Here is a 21,374-nt window from a genome sequence, read left to right as displayed (position 1 = left end):
CAGTTGTATCCAAGTGGGTCATTATTACTCTCGTTATAATATGGCTAAAGAATTGTATATACAAGCCAGCTTGTAGAAAAACAGCCTCTCCAACCCTCCCTCCTCTCCAGGTAAGATATGAATGAATCAACATATCCAAAGATTTGGTGGTAAGGTATCCTTAGAAGACAAAGGCAATAATGTTGTCCAGCAAGGAGAGATATTTGTTTAAATTTATAAATGTAAATAACCAACCTACGGCATTAGCATTGAAAAAAATATATATTCCGTTCCACAGAAATAAAGACAATTAAATCTCCACTTCTAATAAAATGACTTAAATACCTCAACATGTTTTAGAATGAACACGATTTCTTCACAGTTCACAGTGATGTCACTGGTCTCTAGTAAATGGATAGACTTAGCGATGTCACTGGTCTCTTGTAAATGGATGGATTGTTCTCTTATTGAAGTCATTTGTCTCTGGTAAATGTATAGCTTGCATTCCCATGATATTTGCTCATTTTCACCTTTCTTTGTACAAAGATCTTAAGTGTTTGGGGCTAGACACTACCATCAGACTTATATGGAAGAGAGATATTGGGGGTCATTGTGGCATGTCGGGGATTTCTATGAGGGTTGCTATGCCTTGGTATTTTATGTTTGGTACAATAAATGGTCTCATATGGGGACATGGCTATTGTAGTGTTATGCTTTGGGGTTTTTTGATGTTGGTTTACTATATATGATGATGCTTATTTGTCTGTTCAAGTGTATATGTGAAGTCACTTTAGACTCCAGACTAGTGAGAGGTTTGTAGACCTTGAGTTGGGGTTTGAGCAGGGGCGGACTGACCATTTAGAAACTCGGGCACTGCCCGAGGGCCCGGGGTTAGTAGGGGCCCCATGAGATGCCCCTGGTACCTTTTTCATAGGTTTTATTGAGTTTGGGCAAGGACACAGGGGCCCCATGATCCCCTATTGCCCGGGGGCCCCATGAGTTGTCAGTCCGCCCCTGGGTTTGAGTAAATGGATATGTTGCATTTTCAGTGATGTCACATGTCTCTAGTAAATGAACAGGCAGCATTCTTAGTGATATTACTGGTCTCCATTGAATGCATAGTCTTCGTTTTTAGTAATGTGACTGGTTTCCAGTAAACGTAAACTCAGTGATGTCATTGGTCTCTAGTGAATGAATTCCTTGCATTTTCAGTAATGTCACTGGTCTCCGGTGAATGGATAGGTTACTTTCTCAGTGATGTCATTGTTCTCAAGTGAATGAAAAGGTTGCATTTGTAGTTGTGTGACTAGTCTCTCATAAATGCATAGGTTGCATTCGCAGCAGTGTCACATGTCTCTAGTAAATGGATAGCATAAGTGATGTCACTGGTCTCTAGTGAATGGATAGGTTGCATCTATAGTGATGTAACTTGTCTCAAGCGAATTCATAGGCTGGATTCCTAGCAATGTCACTTGTCGCCAATAAATAGACTCAGTGATATCATTGGTCTCTAGTCAATGGATAGGTTACATTCCTAGTGATGTCACTGGTTCTAGTGAATGTTTTGGCTGCATTCCCAGTGATCTCCCTGATATTTTATATATAAGTGCATTTTACATTTGATAAATGCACAATTTGCTGTTTTTGCCCCTAAATACTGGCATACAGAACAAATGTAATGAAACAAGAGGCTGACTTTTTCCCAGAAACTGTTGACCTCCCAAGCCTGTGTGGCCTTTCCACAAATCAAGGCCAACATATCACATATCTGAAATACGTACCTGGGCAAGTCCTTAATTGGATGTAATCAGCCAATTTATTTCTGCCGGAGTTGATTCTCCCCTCGTAAATCTGAGACCTGTGGAAAAGCTTACGTTACTGCAGCTGAAAACATTTCTATGCCTGATCTGTGGCTTTTGGCAAGTCTTCATCCTTCGGACAAAATGTTATCCCTTTCTAGGCATTCCACATTCTCCATGTGTTTATTTGAATTGACAAACTTTATTATTTTTGGACAATTGGCAGAAAAACAAGTTCTATAACATCAGTCTGTTCCAGTTCTGAATTATGGAATCATTACTGCCGCTTAAGAAAATAAACAATTCTTGTGACTTTATTAGGAGCCACAAAGTGGAAGTGAATGTATGCCATGGGCTGGCATTGTACAGAGGTGTTGGGAGGGTAACTCACTGACAGCCAGACTGTTTATCCTGCTGAAATATAGCTGTTTAAATGACTGATAAGAAAAATAATTCTTAGGCAAAGGAAATGTAATGCTGACTCCCAGCTCCCTCAAACATAATAAGTGCCATGTAAGCTCTATAGACTGGCCAGGCTTCTCCATTGTTCTCAGATTTAAAATAAATGAAATATTTTAAATCGGATACTGACAGTTTGTGTTCCTTAAAGCTGAACACCTAAACATCTAAAATGAAATATTTGGGATCTAGAAACACATTAACATGATCTTCAGAATTAGCGTGTTTTGGCTTTAGATATAGTTTAAAGCCCTTGGAAAGATTTTTTCCTACATCTTCTTGTGTCTTCAGGACAGGAAGTGAAAGTAAATTTCCACAATGAGCAAAGCAAAAAATTTACAGGGTTGTGTGTTTGTGTGTGTATATATATATATATATATATATATATATATATATATCATTACTTTAGATTCTCAACCTTTTTAAGTTGGAGGAGCCCTACAAATAAATTTCCAGGCTTAGGAAACCCCTACTTATAATTATTATATCTACAACTCACAGTACATGAGCGTAATAGTCACTGGGATGAATGCTCCTCATATTTGCAGTCATTGGGAATAATCCTCCTTTACTGCTCAAGGAAACCCTACTAGTCCCTGAAGGAACTCAAGGCTTCCACCAAACCCAGGTTGACAAAAGCTGCTTTAGATGGATTGTTGGATGGAAGAAAAGAAGGGTAATATAATAGATAAATAGATAGATTCCAAAGACATGCTGGTAGGTTAATTGGTTCCTGTCTAAAGTGGCCCTAGTATGTGTATGTATGAATGTGAGCTAGGGACCTTAGATTGTACACTCCTTGAGGGTTAGGGACTGATGTGAATGTGCACTATATATATATATATATATGTATATCTAAAGCGTTGCATAAATTGACAGTGCTATATAAGTATCTGTAATAAATAAATATGAAATAAATAGATAGATCTCATTTTGGATTCATCTGTATAGATAACAAACTTCAGAGTCACTTTTGAACATGAAATACAACCTCGCTCTGGAAATGTTAATCTTCCCACCGAAGATCGGATTCCTTCTTGGCACCCACTGCTATCAATGGTTTGGGGATGAATTCATAACTGCCTTCAGCAGAGTTCACATATCTGCACAGTCCGCTGTCTTGTCTCTTCTTTCCCATCATTCCCCCTGATAGCAGGGTGATTTAATCAGAAGCAGACCCATTGCAGGAGTCCAGGAATGCATGAGTAAACCTTGGAGGAATGTTTTCTCTTTTACGCTGGGCTTAGTATGAAGGAACCTTTTAATTGGATTTAGTTGCTCTGCAAAGGAAGTATTACAAGATGGTTTAATTTCTGTAAAAAAAAAGAAGGCTTAATATACTAGATTTCATGTTTGGAGCTGTAATTCTGGGATTCACATATCAAAGTATCAGCATTAGGAATTATCATTATTTTCTCTTAGCCAGCAGTCGGATTTAGACTGATATCCATTGTAATTTTTTCAGGAAAGTGATTTTCCTTTTTAAAGTACACATAAACCCAATCACTATAATCTCAGAAATGTTTTAACATGTTAATTCTAAAACTTTCATTGAAGTAATATCTGTTGATACTGCCATGAAGGTCCTTGTTCAGGCTCCGTCTGTTATTGGCTGACAATGCTTCGTCCCTGTCATCCAACTGTGCCCCTGCATTCTCACACAAACTTCCTATGGGGGCTACAAGTGGCAGTTTCAATACACTTTATGCAGGTATGGTTCACTGTTGTCTTTATCAAAAATCCTGCCCAGAGAAATGCCATGCAGCCTTTGCTGGATTGCATGTAGACAGGAAGAAGCTGAAAGAGGATATAGAAGATCAGCAGCGCTGAAGTATCAGGGGATTAAATGGTGATCTTTTTATATCTCCCTGGAGTTCAACTTTAAAAGGCATCAAGGAGCACTATGTTGTATTTTTATCTAGTTTATCATTAGTTTACTAGTGTCATTTTTTAAGCATTTTTTAATTACTTCTAAGGTTTTATGTTCACTTTACTTTGTTTGTAAGCAGTAATGCATGCCTTCCTTGAATGCATACTAGGCTTGAAGGAAAAACATGCCAGAGAAGGATGCATGCAGGATTTATTTTCAACACCCCATGGGACAGCACCTTACTAGGAACAGTACATCTTTCAAACAATCAACTATGGTAACTCAAATAACCAGGGTTGGAAAAAGCAGAAACATGTTAGGCTTGTGAAATCTGAATTTGATAAGGTAGCTGTGAGGAAATAACAGTTGTTTCAAGTAATGAAGTATGATATGTAAAGTGCAGCGTACATTGATGTTGTTATATACACTTTATACGTGTTGTATATACAAGTTTTTTTGCTGTCATTGGATGATTGGTCAGAAGGTTGATGGAAGATGGTGAATTCAGGTTCAATATTGTGCCATAAAATGTTCCATAAATACATTATGTAGTCAAAAGTTTATGGACACCTGACTATTAGGTCTATGTGTGTTTGTTAGACATCCAGTTTCAAAATCATGGAGTTCCATTAATATGGAGTTGATTCCCCTGCCCTTTTGCAGTGTTAACAGCCTCTGCACCTCTAGAAAGGCTTTCCACAAGATTTTGGAGTGTGTCTATGGGAATGTGCCATAATATTCATTATGTAGCCAAACGTTTATCGACACTTGACCATCAGGTCTATATGTATTTGTTGGACATCCAGTTCCAAAAGCATTGACATTAATATGGAGTTCACCCCCTTTTGCAACATTAACAGCCTCTGCTCCTCTGGAAAAGCTTTCAATCTGTCTATGGGAATGTGTGCCAATGCAGGCATAAGAACATTTGTGAGGTCAGGTACTGGTGTTAAATGAGAAGACCTGGTTCACTGTTTGTGTTCCAATTCATCCCAAAGGTGCCCAGTAGGGTTTAGGACATGTCTCTGTGCAGGCCACTTGCTCAAGTTCCTCCACACCAAACTAGTCAAACCATGTGTTTATGGAGGGAACTTTGTGCACAGGGGCATAGTCTGGAACAGAAAAGGACCTTCCCCAAACTGTTACCCACTGTTGGAAGCACAAAATTGTCCAAAATGTCTTTGCATTATATATTATTAACAGTACACTTCACTGGAAACATCTGAACTCAATCAGTTGGAGGGGATCCAAATAATTTGGGCCATATAGTTCATATTCTGTACCCTATGGTCACTTGAGTTTCTCCACACCAAACTCATTAAACCATCTCTTAATGGAGCTTCTTTGTATACAAGGGCACAGTCATCATGGAACAAAAGAGGGCCTTCCCCAAACTGTTACCACAAAGTTAGAAGATATAAAATGTCTTTGTATTCTGTAGCATTATCAGAACCCTTCAAGACTAATACAAAAATGCCAGGAATAAGTTGAAATGCTACATTTTGACACTTAAGTGTAACTTTAAGCTTTGTGACAACAAAGTAGTTCCACAACAGCTAGGAATCATGGGCTTCTCCACCCTCCATGCTCTAGATCAGCGGTTCTCAACCTGGGGGTCGCGACCCCTTTGGGGGTCGAACGACCATTTCCCAGGGGTCGCCTAAGACCATCGGAAAACACATATTTCCGATGGTCTTAGGAACCGAGACACCGCTGCAGTCTCCGGCGATGTGTGGGCGGGATGATACGCTGCTGTCACCCGGCCACACCTCCAAGATCGCTCAGCAGCTCCGCCTCCTCGCCGCTGATTGGCCACCGGAACTGTAGCTCAGGAGAGGCACACAGGCGGCCAATCACCGGCGAGGAGGTGGAGCTTGGAGAGGAGGAGCCAAGCGGCAGCGCGCGGACATCAAAGAAGACCGAGGGAGCGAGTGAAGAGGAGAGCGGCCAGAGAAGGAAGACAGCTGACAGGTAAGTGAGAGAGCGAGCCCAGGCTGGAGCAGGGGTCAGCAAGGTAAGTATCATTGGTGTCAGTGGGAGGAATAGTGCCCCATCATTTGTGTCACTAATACCAACGATGGGGCACTATTCCTCCCCCCACTGACACCAACGATGGGGCACTACTCCTCCCCCCACTGACACCATTGATGGGGCACTATTCCTCCCCCCACTGACACCAACGATGGGGTACTATTCCTCCCCCCACTGACACCAACGATGGGGCACTATTCCTCCCCCCACTGACACCAACGATGGGGCACTATTCCTCCCCCCACTGACACCAACGATGGGGCACTATTCCTCCCCCCACTGACACCAACGATGGGGCACTATTCCTCCCCCCACTGACACCAACGATGGGGCACTATTCCTCCCCCCACTGACACCAACGATGGGGCACTATTCCTCCCCCCACTGACACCAACGATGGGGCACTATTCCTCCCCCCACTGACACCAACGATGGGGCACTATTCCTCCCCCCACTGACACCAACGATGTGGCACTATTCCTCCCCCCACTGACACCAACGATGTGGCACTATTCCTCCCCCCCACTGACACCAGTGATGGGGCACTACTCCCCCCACTGACACCAGTGATGGGGCACTACTCCCCCCACTGACACCAATGATGGGGCACTACTCCCCCCACTGACACCAACGATGGGGCAGTATTCCTCCCCCCACTGACACCAACGATGGGGCAGTATTCCTCCCCCCACTGACACCAACGATGGGGCAGTATTCCTCCCCCCACTGACACCAACGATGGGGCAGTATTCCTCCCCCCACTGACACCAACGATGGGGCAGTATTCCTCCCCCCACTGACACCAACGATGGGGCAGTATTCCTCCCCCCACTGACACCAACGATGGGGCAGTATTCCTCCCCCCACTGACACCAACGATGGGGCAGTATTCCTCCCCCCACTGACACCAACGATGGGGCACTATTCTTCCCCCCACTGACACCAACGATGGGGCACTATTTCCCCCCCCCCCCCTGACCCCAATGATGGGGCACTATTCTCCCCTCCACCACACTGACATCAATGATGGGGCACTATTCCTCCCACTGACACCAATGATGGGGCACTATTCCTCCCCCCACTGACACCAACGATGGGACACTATTTCCCCCCCCCCCCTGACCCCAATGATGGGGCACTATTCTCCCCTCCACCACACTGACACCAATGATGGGGCACTATTCCTCCCACTGACACCAATGATGGGGCACTATTCCTCCCACTGACACCAATGATGTGGCACTATTCCTCCCACTGACACCAGTGATGGGGCACTACTCCCCCCACTGACACCAGTGATGGGGCACTACTCCCCCCACTGACACCAGTGATGGGGCACTACTCCCCCCACTGACACCAGTGATGGGGCACTACTCCCCCCACTGACACCAGTGATGGGGCACTACTCCCCCCACTGACACCAGTGATGGGGCACTACTCCCCCCACTGACACCAATGATGGGGCACTACTCCCCCCACTGACACCAATGATGGGGCACTACTCCCCCCACTGACACCAATGATGGGGCACTACTCTCCCCACTGACACCAATGATGGGGCACTACTCCCCCCACTGACACCAATGATGGGGCACTATTCCTCCCACTGACACCAATGATGTGGCACTATTCCTCCCACTGACACCAGTGATGGAGCACTACTCCTCCCACTGACACCAGTGATGGGGCACTACTCCCCCCACTGACACCAACGATGGGGCACTACTCCTCCCACTGACACCAACGATGGGGCACTACTCCTCCCACTGACACCAACGATGGGGCACTACTCCTCCCACTGACACCAACGATGGGGCACTACTCCTCCCACTGACACCAACGATGGGGCACTACTCCTCCCACTGACACCAACGATGGGGCACTACTCCTCCCACTGACACCAAAGATGGGGCACTATTCATCCCACTGACATCAGTGACGGGGCACTATTCCTCCCACTGATACCAACAATGGGGCACTATTCATCCCACTGACATCAGTGATGGGGCACTACTCCTTCCACTGACACCAATGACATGGCACTACTCCTCCCACTGCAAAATTACAGTTATGAAGTAGCAATGAAAATAATTTTATGGTTGGGGGTCACCACAACATGAGGAACTGTATTAAGGGGTCGCGGCATTAGAAAGGTTGAGAACCACTGCTCTAGATGTACTTGCAACATTCTGTTACCTGGATATGTACATTTCATCACAGATATCAATCATCCTACACCTGCAGAGAAATTAAATTAAGAAGCATCATGTAAAGATGTGTCGGATTATCAAGTGGAAGGTTATAAGTTTGATTCTCCTTTTAAATCTAAAAATATAGGCTGTTTCTGTGAGAAACCAGATGCGTCTTTAGAAAATCCCTGGATACCTGGCATAGCTCAGATCATCTGCAAATGAGTAATGTCTTAACGTCATATAAAAAGGAACTGTACATAGCTGCCAACATCTGAATTCCAGGAATAATATACTGCTAGTATGAGACTGCTCATTGCCTAGCAAGAGTTATGCTGCTTGTTGAAGCAAATAAAAAATATAACACTTGTTATGATCACATTAAAAACATAATCTGTAACGAAAAAAAAAGATCTTCCAGTGTATATAATTACACACCATAGTTGTTTGTGCCACCTTCTGCTGCACTTCATGCTTATGTTTTCTGTGTAAATTGTACTCTGGAGCTATGGTGATGTGGAGGTTAGCATCAAGAACCATGGGAGTTGCTGGGGACCCAGGAGATCGACACTCAAGGAAGTGCCAGCTTCTTAGCAGACTACAGAGAACCATTTCTCAGGATCAGAGTGGCTTTCAGCAGCATGGATGGCAAGAAAAGTTACAGAGTATGCATTTGACCAGAGTATAAGTTCATAAAAGGGTTTAAAAAATGTCTGTGAAAAATTAGGCACAGGGATGAGACAGACAACAATTGTCATACTGGCACAAGGAGATCTTAACATTGTTGGTTTGAATGCTGTAGCATCATAGGGCATCACATATTGTGCATTGGGCATTTGTAAAGAGATTTCTCTCTTTTTTTTTTTTGGAGGCATCCAGAGTCACTATCTACTTCCAGGACTAAGATGGCTGCCCAAAGATGATGCAATCATGGAAATCCTGGTACCTGTGTAATTCTGGGTTGTCTTCACAAAAGTCTGACACAGATTAGTCGATGTGACAGTCTCTTCCTTCTGCTTGCAGCAGAATGATGACTTCATCTTAGCCTAGTTAAAGTCACTGCACTGGAACTCAAGGATGTTTTTTTAATTTTAAAAGGTATAGCTGTTTTAAAAATATATATAGAGTTGTATATTGTCACAAATCAGGAATTTCTTCAACCTTGTAAAGTTACTGAGAGGTCAACTCTTAACACACTGCAATATTGTATTAAATACCAGGGATTGTGGTTTATGGCTCATGCTGTGTACCATGAAAATGTTCTAATCTTTTAAGAAACTCAATGGCTTGTTGCTCTGCCTTCCAACTCTGGTACATTTTATTCCAAGCCATTTGAGACCAGTTTCCGTTCAGCGAAGTCTTATCTTTCATATCTGTAAATCTTTCTCAGCTACCGGCTGGAATTTCACCCTGTCCCAATCCTCAGAGTTACTGTAAAGCCTTGGAATCCCAAATATGCATTTCATGGGCTGTTTTTAAGGTCCGATATTGCTGAGTCTTATTTAAATTGGAAAAAGGTATCAATTAGGAGAGTGAAGTGTTCGATAGTAGACCAGATGTCTATTGTCCACAGACCGTAATGAAAACTTAGTACAGGTTCTAACCCTTTCCCACTCTATCCACAGCTTTAAAAAAAAGTTTTGCCTTTACATACTCTTTAAAGGATAAGTTCACTTTTATGCAAAAAATAATAAATGTGCATATTTTTGCAGACAAAAAAAATGTTCATTGATTATCTTATGCAGGAGTCTGGAAAGCATTGCACCCGCTATCAGTAGATTATGGGTGCAATGTGGACTCCTACAGACATGTCCTGTGGCTTTCAGCCTGTACCTCTGTACTGGCTTTCTGTTTTTAAGCTGGAGGACATGTCAGTGGACTATGAGAGCGCACATCAGCACCCCCACAGTGCATTGAAACCACAAGTCTGTGTGCAGTGGTGGCAGACATTACTTGTAGTTTTCTCATTCACAGGAAACTGAATAAATGACACAGCTATGTTGGTGCAGAAGGGGGTCAGGTGAAGAGGCAAAAGGAGCTGGAACATGTTACATGTTACACACTAAATAAGGGTGGAACATGTAACATGTTCCGAAGGTAAACTTCTCCTTTACATAACCTATTACAGTATTTTCCACATTTTTATTTTGGGACTATATTACATAAGGGTTAATTTTAGTAACTAGAGAAGGATTCTGGGAGATTTCCACTCAGCTGTTGGTTTATTTCTTGATTGTTTAAGAAAAAGCAACAGCATGTTTGTTATGGATTTGTGTTTTACTGTTACCTATTAACATTCTGCTTTGTTTTTGACCCTGGACGTATGCTGTCATGCAAATGAGCTCATCTCTTAAACCAGACACATGGGATTATTGGTTATCTCTGCCTGCCCTGTTATAGCGTTATTACGAGTTAGTGAGAACTGTGCTGTGTGTTTTTGAATCATTAGCGCTGATATATAAAGCCCTTTTTACTTCATGGATTTTGATCCTGACTTTTTTAACTATGGCATGTTGAGAGAAAAAAAACAGTGACAAATTATCCAAATTTTTTTTAAGAGCCTTTGTTCCGCTGAAATTCCATATGCCATCACTTCAAATACAATTGTGTTTAGTAGAGTACTACTTTATGGGACATTTGTATTTTTATTACTAAACTTACAAAAGCCCCCACTTCTTTCCCCAACCCCTCTTCTGCATGCAGTGGGCCTGTGCGCAAGATCAAAAGTTGGGCAGCCTTCCTTAAGACTCTATGCTATGCCACACTATGCAATGGGTGTTTATACACTGGGTGCTTACCCACGTCCAGAATGTATGCAGCCAAAGCTGGTGACCCTGGACACAAACCATTTGTGTGCAGGCTCAATCAGAGATGCCGATCTTTTGTAACGTGTGAGCAGTTACGTGCAACAGCGCCAGTGCCAGCCATTGATTTGGGCCCTCAGACCTTTAGACTTTATGCTACTGTATTACTTGCTTTTACTACGTTTTTTATGAATATCTTAGTATTTGAAATTGTTTGTAGGGACAGGTGAGAAAAAGCCTTGCCGAGGTAGCAATTGTTAATAGTCTGGATGTGAAGCTGGGCCAGGCATATGTACATATTGCATGTATACTTGAGCTGCTTTTAGAGGGTGGGCACAGTGCCTGGTCTATGCAGATCTTCACTTGCATCTACAGCTCAAAGGACATCTTTGTGGCAAGGATTGCTTCCCAAATCAAATCCCCAAGGTGTGTAGTGAGTGCACAGTGGCCCTCTCTTCCTTTGGTCCCATGAGGGACACACCAGTGTCCCCATTCCTTTTGCCATAACATCAAAAATTAAAGTAGCATCGAATACCCTGATGTACATGTAAAGCCAACTACCAAAATCTTACATACAGTAAGTGTTAACATGCTAATGTAATTTCAAGAGATTTCAATACTTTTAAATGTGCTTCATTTATATAGCTGATGATCCTTAATGTATCCAAATCTGTTTTAATTACCTATTTTCTATGTAAAATGTTTAGTTCTACTGTATATCTTAAAAGGATAGCCATTCTTGTTCATTATATATGCAGGCTGTTTTCTGCTTGGTGGGGCTGCATAGTGGTTGTGTCTTGCTGTTTCTCACTTGCAAGTCTACCAGTCAGTTCTCACTGGTTGAAAAAAATGCACTTACTATGTGCTGAGAACTTATGTCAGCAGTTGATAATTAGGGAGACTAAATAATTGCTATTGCAGTGAAATACAGATAGTTAAAAGGGGACTTACTATATGATCAAAAGAATGTGGACACTCCTCCAAATTACAGAATTCAGGTGTTTCCAGTGAAGGGGACTGTACCGCATACAAAGACATTTTAGATAATTGTGCACTTACCTTGTGGTAACAGTTTGGGGAAGGCTCTTTTCTGATTTGGTATGACCCTTGCACAGAGATGGCTCTATGAAGACATGGTTTGATGTGGAGGAACTTGAGTCTCTTGCACAGATCCCGACCTCTAACCTATTCAACCTATGAGTCAGAACACTGATTGGCCAGATCTTCTCATTCAGCATCAGTACCTGACCTCAAAAATGTTCTTTCTACCGGATGAACTTAAATTTCCACAGACACAAAATTTAGTGTTAAGCCTTTGTAGTTGATTGGAGGTTGCTTTAACTGCAAAGTGCTGGGATGTTGGAGGAAACAAATGCAAAATAATGGCCATGTTTTTGGAATGGGATTCCCAACAAGCTCATATAGGTGTGATGGTCAGGTGTTTACCACCTTTTAACTGTACAGTGCAGCCATATTCAAGAAGGGTTGAGAATGGCATTTTCCCATTTGGCCCCGATTGAGTAATTTTAGCTGGGGTTTCCTGAGAACTGAAAATTACTTCAAGGGCTTCTCTGGGGTAAAAAGGTTGAGAAAGGCTGGTATAGTGTATATGTAACATGACAGTGAAAATATGACACGGCAGGCATGCAACCATATAAGCCTCACAGCAAGATTACTTTCTGGTTAACCTTTATAATGTAATTCAAATTGTGGACTCATTTAAACAAAATACACTGTTGTAGAAGTGGAATGATTTTCCATTGGAAATGCAATATCCATGGCTAGGGAACCATAACAAAGATATTTCACTGGCTGTGTCGGATTGTAAGTGATGGTGTTTGACATGTTCCTCTCGATTTCCTCTGTGGTATGGTACATTGGTATTAGGAGTATTTGCTACTTGAACATTACACACTGAGGACTCATAAATCCTGGAAGAGCAATGTATTTCAACACTGAACAGGCTATCCTATTGGAGAGGAGAATGATCTGACACTTCCTACTTCTGTATTCACCGCCTGGTAATAAATTAAAGATGTTCTGGCTGATTTGCTAAAGACATAATTTTTCTGTAGCCTATGTTCAAGTAAACTACATAATCAGATTCACTAGAAACAAATATACACTGAAATTCGTTGCGGTATTTTAAGTGAATGTTGTCTAGGATAAATATGACTCCAATATTAAATCAGCCTTGTTTAGCTAAACTAAATGCAAGAACAAAGCCTTAAAGCAGACCATAGACAGTACGTCCACCCCCACAAACTGGTTACTCCTTCCTCACAAGCAAGGTTTATGAAGGAAATCCCTCCCAGGGACATTGTATTCTGGCAATGGGATCCAGCCCTGTTAGAATACACTGAGCAGTCACTGATCAACAAAAGTTTTCCAACTTACTGTATATGTTTAACAGAAGTCGATTTAATGATTGACTTCCATCTAGCAGGGATAGCCACACACTGATTGAAATTTTTCCAGCCCATGCTGAACTGGCAAAACTTTGATATATCTATGACCAGCTTAAAGTGGAACTTTACCTATAATAACTTGCTAAAAAATAATGTTCTTTAGCAAGAAACATACATTCTACATTATAAATTGTGCTGCCAAAATTAGTGTGCTGTAAATTGCTTCCAGCATTGCAACAATGCTGGAAGCATTGTTGCAATGCTGGAAGAGTTGCTGCTCCTCAGGGGTTCTGGTCGTCTGCAAACTGGCAACCTCCAGCAAGAAGAAACAGCAACTGTTTCTGCTTGCTGGAGGTTGCCATTTTGCAGACGACCAGAACCCCAGAGGAACAGCAACTCTTTAGGCTGTCACAGGGGCGGACTGACCATTTGGAAACTCGGGCACTGCCCGAGGGCCCGGGGTCAGTAGGGGGACCCATGAGATGCCCCTGGTACCTTTTTCATAGGCTTTTTTGAGTTTGGGCAAGGACACTGGGGCCCCATGATCCCCTATTGCCCGGGGGCCCCATGAGTTGTCAGTCCGCCCCTGGGCTGTCAGCAGATTGACCTCTACAAATTTGGCACAGTGCTGAAAAATAAAGAGCAACTGAGCATGTGCAGAGCAGAGTGTGACAGTGTATTAGCAGATTTTAAACAGTATAGGCATTTATTTTGAATGTTTTACATACCTGTAAAAGCCTGAAGTGATCTAGCAGAACTTAAAGTGTTACTAAACCCTGGACCCTGCATTTACTATGAAGGAGAACAACAAAAGAGAAGCGCACCAACCTTGCGCATTACCTCAGTAACCAAAATTTATTAAATAAAAGAATGGTACTCACAAACAGCGAATAAAAACAAGCATGTAAGTCCTCAAGGGGACTTTAGAGGCAAGATGCCAATGCGAATCCCATCATGGAGGAAGCCACTCAGTACAGCTGACGCGTTTCGAAGGACATGCCTTCTTCCTCAGAGCTGCAGCTCCCCTTGAGGACTTACATGCTTGTTTTTATTCGCTGTTTGTGAGTACCATTCTTTTATTTAATAAATTTTGGTTACTGAGGTAATGTGCAAGGTTGGTGCGCTTCTCTTTTGTTGTTCTCCTTCACAGTTTTGTTTGGGCTTCCCCAGCCTTGGTGTGGAGCTGCACGACCTTGTCTATTCCGGTGGTCCCTTCCTTTTTGGAGTTTGGTTCCATCTACTCACCACCGGCCTGGGTCCCGGAGCTCAGGAGATATTGCATTTGGTTCCCTGCATTTACTATATCTGGTCTCCCACAGTACACAGAGCATAGTAAATATAATCTGCTAAATGTCTTTTCTCATCAGCAGTTAGAGCAGTCTTGTGACTTCTATTAATGTCCAGCAGAGCACGGGTTAGAGCTTGTAAAATAGTTTTTATTTTGCTCTGGGAGGATGCAGAAACCCTGACCTCAGTCTGGACAGTGCTGATTGGCCCTATGCGGATCATATGCACTCTCCCAAGAAAAAAAAAACCTCTCTAGCAATACACACCAAACTGAGCATATGCAGAGTGACTCCACACAATATGTCTTATCAGGAGATAAGAGGGGGACACTGGAAGAAGGGGAGGATCAGAAAAGTCAGGATCAAACAGGGTTTTGTACACAATGCAGAGGATTAACCCCTTAAGTTCCACAGTGAGTATAACCAGCATGCTTTACTGCATATATAGACTGATATTACTGTTGTGGGTTTATTAACACTTTAATTTTCTGACTAAAGTTCCACTTTAGTACATTGCACTTTACCAGTCCTTAGATGTGGCAGCTACATACAGCTGTATTGATGTACAAAAATAACATATGCTTGTTATCATGGTTTTCAGCAGCTACAGCGTATTTTTGCCCCTTGAAATGCTTTACAGAAAATATCATGCATGGTTATACGTATCGGAGGTCAGCAGAGACACTAAAATAATGTACTATGTTTTTGTTTTTGAGTTTAGATATGCTTTAAACTTGACACATTTAAACATTGTATGGCTTCATTAAAAACTTTATATCTCTTGCCAAAATGTATTTTTTGTTTTAGGTTTGAATAGAGTGTGGAAAAGTTCAAAGCTCTGTCAAGTTTTAATAGCTGTACGTGTGTCCTCTCCTGAGATTTGCCTTCTTCATTTGTCCTTGTGAGCTTTATCACTGTGACATAAAACAGAGGCAAATCCAAAATTATCACCCAAACAGTAGGTATGCGGAAAACTTCCAATGTGGATACTTGGTCTAAGTGGGTATATATTTTCTATCACCTCCTGTTGAGTCTCTACGACAGGAAGTGAACAGTGATGCAACACAAACAGCTTTTGTAGTCTCCATGGAAAGCCTGTATTGTTGACAGGGTGACAACACAGGAGAACAGTTGAGAGGACAAAAAGAGTTGTCACCCTGTGCTTGAACAAGGAACTTCATTGTAAAATCACCAGGGATTATTTTGCTGAAATCTTCAGATTTAAAGCGGTAGCAAACCACAGATAAAAAAAAAGATTACAAATCCCCTGCAAGGTAATGGAGCAACGTGCTAGTATGCATTGCATACTAGCACATTAAGAAAGCCATCCAGCGGTGCGCTGTCTCCACTGACAGGGCTTCCATCTTCACTGGTCTTCCCTCTGGATTTGTGAGCCTTCTGACTGGCTGAACCGCGATGATGTCATTCCTGCACATGTGCACAGGAGTCTCAGCGTGCATGCGCGGCTGTAAAAAAGAGTGAATATCTCTTAAAGAGTGCATGTTTAGGAGATATTCTCCTAGATTGTAAGCTCGAAAAAGAGCAGGGCCCTCGAACCCCTCGTGTATTTTATTGTTACTGTCTTGTCTCATGTTCTGTCCCCCTTGCTACTGTACAGCACTGAGCATACCCTTTGGCGCTATATAAATACTGTATAATAATAATAATAATATTCATTTTAGCTACAGGTAAGCTTTATTATAAGCTTGCCTGTAGGTAAAAGATACAACAGTGGATTTACTTCCCCTTTAAACGTATTGAAAATGACATTTGAAGTTAAACTAACATGTAAAAGCTTATGGGAATTTAGTAATTTAGTAATTGGGTTTACATGTATGTTAACTCCCTTAGCAATTCAATTTTCATTTCTTCAGGGGGATTTAAAAACAGACTGTTGATTGTAAAATTTTGAAAAACTATTGATCCCCCTGGTCAAGCTAGCTTGGTCTCCAGATCTTATTAGTCACTTAAAAAAATGTTAATTTGTGTCTAGGATTTGAGTCTATAGCACATTATGTACTGTCAGACAGTCTAGTGAGGCCTTTTGTTTATACCAGGGTGAGGTTGAAGTGGGGGGGCAGGGGGGTGTGCGGCTTGTTGGTGCCTGCATTGTGTTAACGTTTAAAAGTACAGTTGTGGTGCACTTAAATATAAACTGGTTGACATTTCAATTTAAACGTATTCTAAACAGATGTCCGTGGCTCACAGCTCAATGGAAGGTTGTTGGGTTTGGCATAAAAGAGCTTTGCCATATTAGGCTATCAGGAACGGAGCCAAAAAAATTAGCAGACCCGGGCTTTTAAATTGCTGCTCGGTGAAGGTTCCGGGTCTGGTATTCTAATAAAAGTCTTCTTTCTTTGAGGCCTTTAAATGACACATGCCTAAATAAGTGTTGACCTACCCGCAAGTGAGTCCTGAGTGCCCGCATCATACTTGTGTATAATTTTTCCACCATAAAATTGAAAAGAAAAAAAATGCTCATATAAATAAGACTCTTAATTAGCCTGGAGCATGGGCAGAGAGCCAGAAAATCTGTCTGTCCTGTGGATCTGGCCATGTGGATTATATAAAGAGACTTTTTAACTTTTGTCTGATGCAAGAAATATGGTGGGATGTGTCTATAGAAACGGGTTGTGTATTGCTAGTTGAATCCAGTGATACCCCCACAAAACCCTTCATAATATAAGGGTTAAAATGGACCTGTGGCCAGAATATTAACAAGTATGTGCATATCCCTAGAATGCAGTAAACTAGCTTTACAACAAACCTTCACTGACCTCTGTGGCTGTAGGCACTCTGGAGCAATTCATATTTAACAACTTCAATAACAGACACATTTACCCCCTTCCTGCCCAGGACAATTTTCAGAATTCAGCACTGTCACATTTTGAATGCCATTTACTCAGTCATACAACACTGTACCCAAATAAACTTTTTATAATTTTTTGAGACAAATAGAGCTTTCTTTTGGTTGAGTTGAATCACCAGTTGGGTTTTTGGGGGTTTTTTTTTGCTATATAAACAACAAAAGACTGAATTTGAAAATAAAAATGTTTTCTTAGTTTGTTATAACATTTTGTAAACAAATAATCTTTCTTCATAAATTCAGGCCAAAATGTATTTTACATTTCTTTGTTAAAAATAACCAAAATCAGTGTATATTATTTACTCTGTGTGAAAGTTGTAGAGTCTAACTTTGAAAATTGATCAGTTCTGGTGTACTTGTGATTTATCTCATTTCTTAAGACCCTAAGATGCCAGGACAGTACAAATAACCCCCAAAATAAAAAATGTTTGGAAAATGAAGAGTTTTATTTTACTATTTTATTTTAATATACTGACATCAGAGCAGTACAGCGCCAGCATATGACTGGTGTGGTGGTGATCAGGAACACTGACTGGCGACAGTATGTAAAAAAAATTATTTTTTAAATTTTTTTTGCATTTTTCTATTTTTCTTATACTTTTTTTCTTTTATTATAATTTTTAAAATATACTATGACCACAGCAGTACAATGTGTTCTGCTCTGGGGAGGTGATCAGGTTTTTTTTATACAGTGATGAGCACTGATCTAAGCAATCAATTTTATGAATAGCATCCATTCATATGCCATTGTGTATTATTGCGATAGCTGTGATTGGCCCATGGTACAGGTCAACTGTGACTGGCCCTGTCTATATCATGTAATTGCTGTGACCAATCACAGAGATCACAATAGTGCACAATGAATGGCTATGAATGAAAGCCATTGTGTACATTTGACATGTACAGTAATTGACAATAACAAAAAACGTGCAAAAGTGAACTAAGCAATTGAGCCACTGACAAAACAATCAGATAAATTGTGTGCAAATATACATAAATAAATTGCCATGCTAAAACATCAAATACAAATGTGTACATATAAACAAAATTAAAAACAATAAATGTGTAGAAAACACCATCAAAGAATAGTCTCAAATGAAGTCCAAATCAGAAAGAATATATAAATACAGTCCCAAAGTCCTTGTGTGTGTGCAGTTGTAGACACCGTGTATCTCCAATAAAGCAGATGTGCCACCACCATATATTAGCAGGACTCATACCGGAACACATAGACTCTAAACCTAACAAGAGTCATAAGTGCATGGGTAATATGGCTTACAGGTATGCTTCCACCATTGCTTTTCAGCAGGGAAAGGTGCTGGACAAGCAGTATTTTCAGGAAGAGCGCTTCAGACTATCACCCTCCTATATGTCTCTCTGGTATGTATAAATATTCGGTCTGTAAAAAAAAGAGATAGGAAAATCAGACATTGCATAAAACCAAATGGACAATTTTATTAAAATCAAAGTATGTCACTCACATTTTGAAAGACAGTAAGTGCTTTGTAACAAATAGAAACTCTGGTCCTGAGAACTGATCCAACCTCCTGGTATACGGAAACCGCATGATAACGTAAGGAATGCAAGCTTCGGCTGACGCATTTCATCATAAGTGACGTCATCTGGGGCAGGGGGAATGGCATGATCACCAAATGTATACAAATACAAAGGGAAAATGATACTCTTTAACACAAGTACATGGTACAACATACACATATTAGAAATATGAAATGTTAGGATAACATACACTTTCAATTCAAACTCACCCCAGTGGTCCTTGAAAGTGATCCATGTCTTCACTTGAATATACCAGGTTTGTGAGAGGTTAGCTTTAGGGTGAATCTCAGCTTTTCCCATGAATGGCAAAGGAGCAGATTTCTATTCCCACAGTAGCTTATGCTTGCCTTAATTTCTCTCCCCCTCTTCTCCATTCACCCATCAGGAAGGAAAAGGAAAATCAGTTACTTCTGAGCATGAAGCATTACGTGACATGTCATAGCACTGATGCTTGGTCATCACATGGGGAGTCCTCAGTTTTTTAAAGGTTCTGACTAGGATCTACCAGAAACTTACTTCTCGCTACTCTGGGAAATTATAGTGGTAGGAACAGAGGGAAAGGAAGAACAGCTGCTAGGGACAGAATTAAAGCTTTAAAGTGACCCTGTTGCTTTTACCTGAATAGGTAGGACTAATCAGTACCATTTTGTATTTATTTAAATTTATCAGCTTTACCCATTTTTATGGCATGGTATTCTATGAGCCCCACATATATTAGCCTTGGTCTTCAGGGGTGCCCTAGTATTTTGGACAAGATTCAAAAAGTCATCACTTCAACATCCCTGACTATAGGTTGGTTTAAAAGGTGCATAATCAAATGAAGCAAGACCTGCATTTTAGAGAATTGCATGCCATGCATGTCATAGCATGTTGATGAAGGGGGAGAGTCCCCACAACATTGGGCTTGCTTATTTTTAAATATATGGAAAACCCTCTTTTTGTGGGATTTTAAAGGCACAAAGTCAATAGAACCATTTAATTTGTAGAAAACTATATAGAACCATATTTTTTTACACTTTTTAAAATTCACCTAGACATACAAAATATTGCTATTATACATGACATACCTGTTACAGTAAATGCACAGGTAGAGGAGATGAAACTCAATTATGCAATCACTTGACGCGTTTCAAGACCGCAAACAATCTCTTCTTCAGAATTTCAGATGAACTAGGAAGGGAAAGTGTTGTGATCTTATAAACTATGAAATTACAGTAAATGTAGCTTTTATTGCAGAGGTTTAAGGTCTTTTTTAAATTTTCCTTTGGAATATAACCCAAACCTGGAAGATAACTTACATACACAGACTTTCAGTGATCCTAGATCTGGATGGGAAGAGACCATAAACAATTCTGGAGGTCTGGTTCAAGAGATTAGTTTATTGATGTTTTGAAATATCACCCAGCTTCAGAGACAAGGCTAGGTTACAGTAAATGCACAGGTAGAGGAGATGAAACTCAATTATTCAATCACTTGACGCATTTCAAGAGAACAAACAATCTCTTCTTCAGAATTTCAGATGAACTAGGAGTGCAGAGAGAGAACACACGGAGACAGGTGGCACAGAATCCGACATGCAGGCATTTATTGTTTTTTTTTTGGGAGCACACAATTGAACAGCTAGTCCACAGAACACAAGACACAGCGATACAGTAGGGTTCTCAGGATGACAATATGGGGCAGCAGGGGGCCAATAGTCCACCGGGTTTAATAGGCCAGAGCGGCGGGGCACTGCAGGGGTTGGAGTCCGCAGGTAAGGGTTTTGCGTAAAATCGGGCTAAGTCCACACAGGGCAGAGAAATCCGGGTACAGTGGGGTTAACTCACCAGCTAGCAGATCAGGGCACCGAGGGTTAAAGTCCACACAGCAAATCCTGGCACAGCAGGGTTAAAGTCAACACAGCAAATCCATAGCAGGCTCGCAGTGGAGGAGGCTAGTGAGAGGGAGGGGGGGGTCTGGCCGCAGCTCAGACCTCGCTCACACCAGGCAGGGGAAGCAGCCAGGAACCACATGACCGGGGGGCCTGCTCCGGCATTATATATGGAACCAGGTGCATTCTCGTTGCCGCAGTAACCTGAGATTTGGCATCGGGTTATCATGGCAATGGGCCCCGCCCCATCAACACC

At 41.6% G+C, this 21,374-nt stretch overlaps 1 protein-coding gene and 1 long non-coding RNA gene across 5 annotated transcripts in view; one reads left to right on the top strand and one right to left on the bottom strand.

Annotated features, from left to right (window-relative positions):
- CALD1 (caldesmon 1) overlaps positions 1-21,374 on the top strand; it is a 229,284-nt gene that overhangs the window by 38,441 nt on the left and 169,469 nt on the right. The gene's annotated exons all lie outside the window — the stretch shown is intronic.
- Positions 17,863-19,960, bottom strand: LOC149460581 (uncharacterized). The gene is made up of 2 exons (XR_016313049.1): positions 19,173-19,960; positions 17,863-19,090 (listed from the first exon to the last, which is right to left on the bottom strand). It is a non-coding gene; the product is annotated as an uncharacterized LOC149460581 (long non-coding RNA).

This window comes from Staurois parvus, unplaced genomic scaffold, assembly GCF_062004578.1.
Source record: "Staurois parvus isolate SC_StPar_1 unplaced genomic scaffold, SC_StPar_1.0 ptg000225l, whole genome shotgun sequence".
NCBI lineage: Eukaryota > Metazoa > Chordata > Amphibia > Anura > Ranidae > Staurois > Staurois parvus.
Note: the sequence above shows the minus strand (reverse complement) of the source record. Positions and strands in the feature narration are given on the sequence as shown.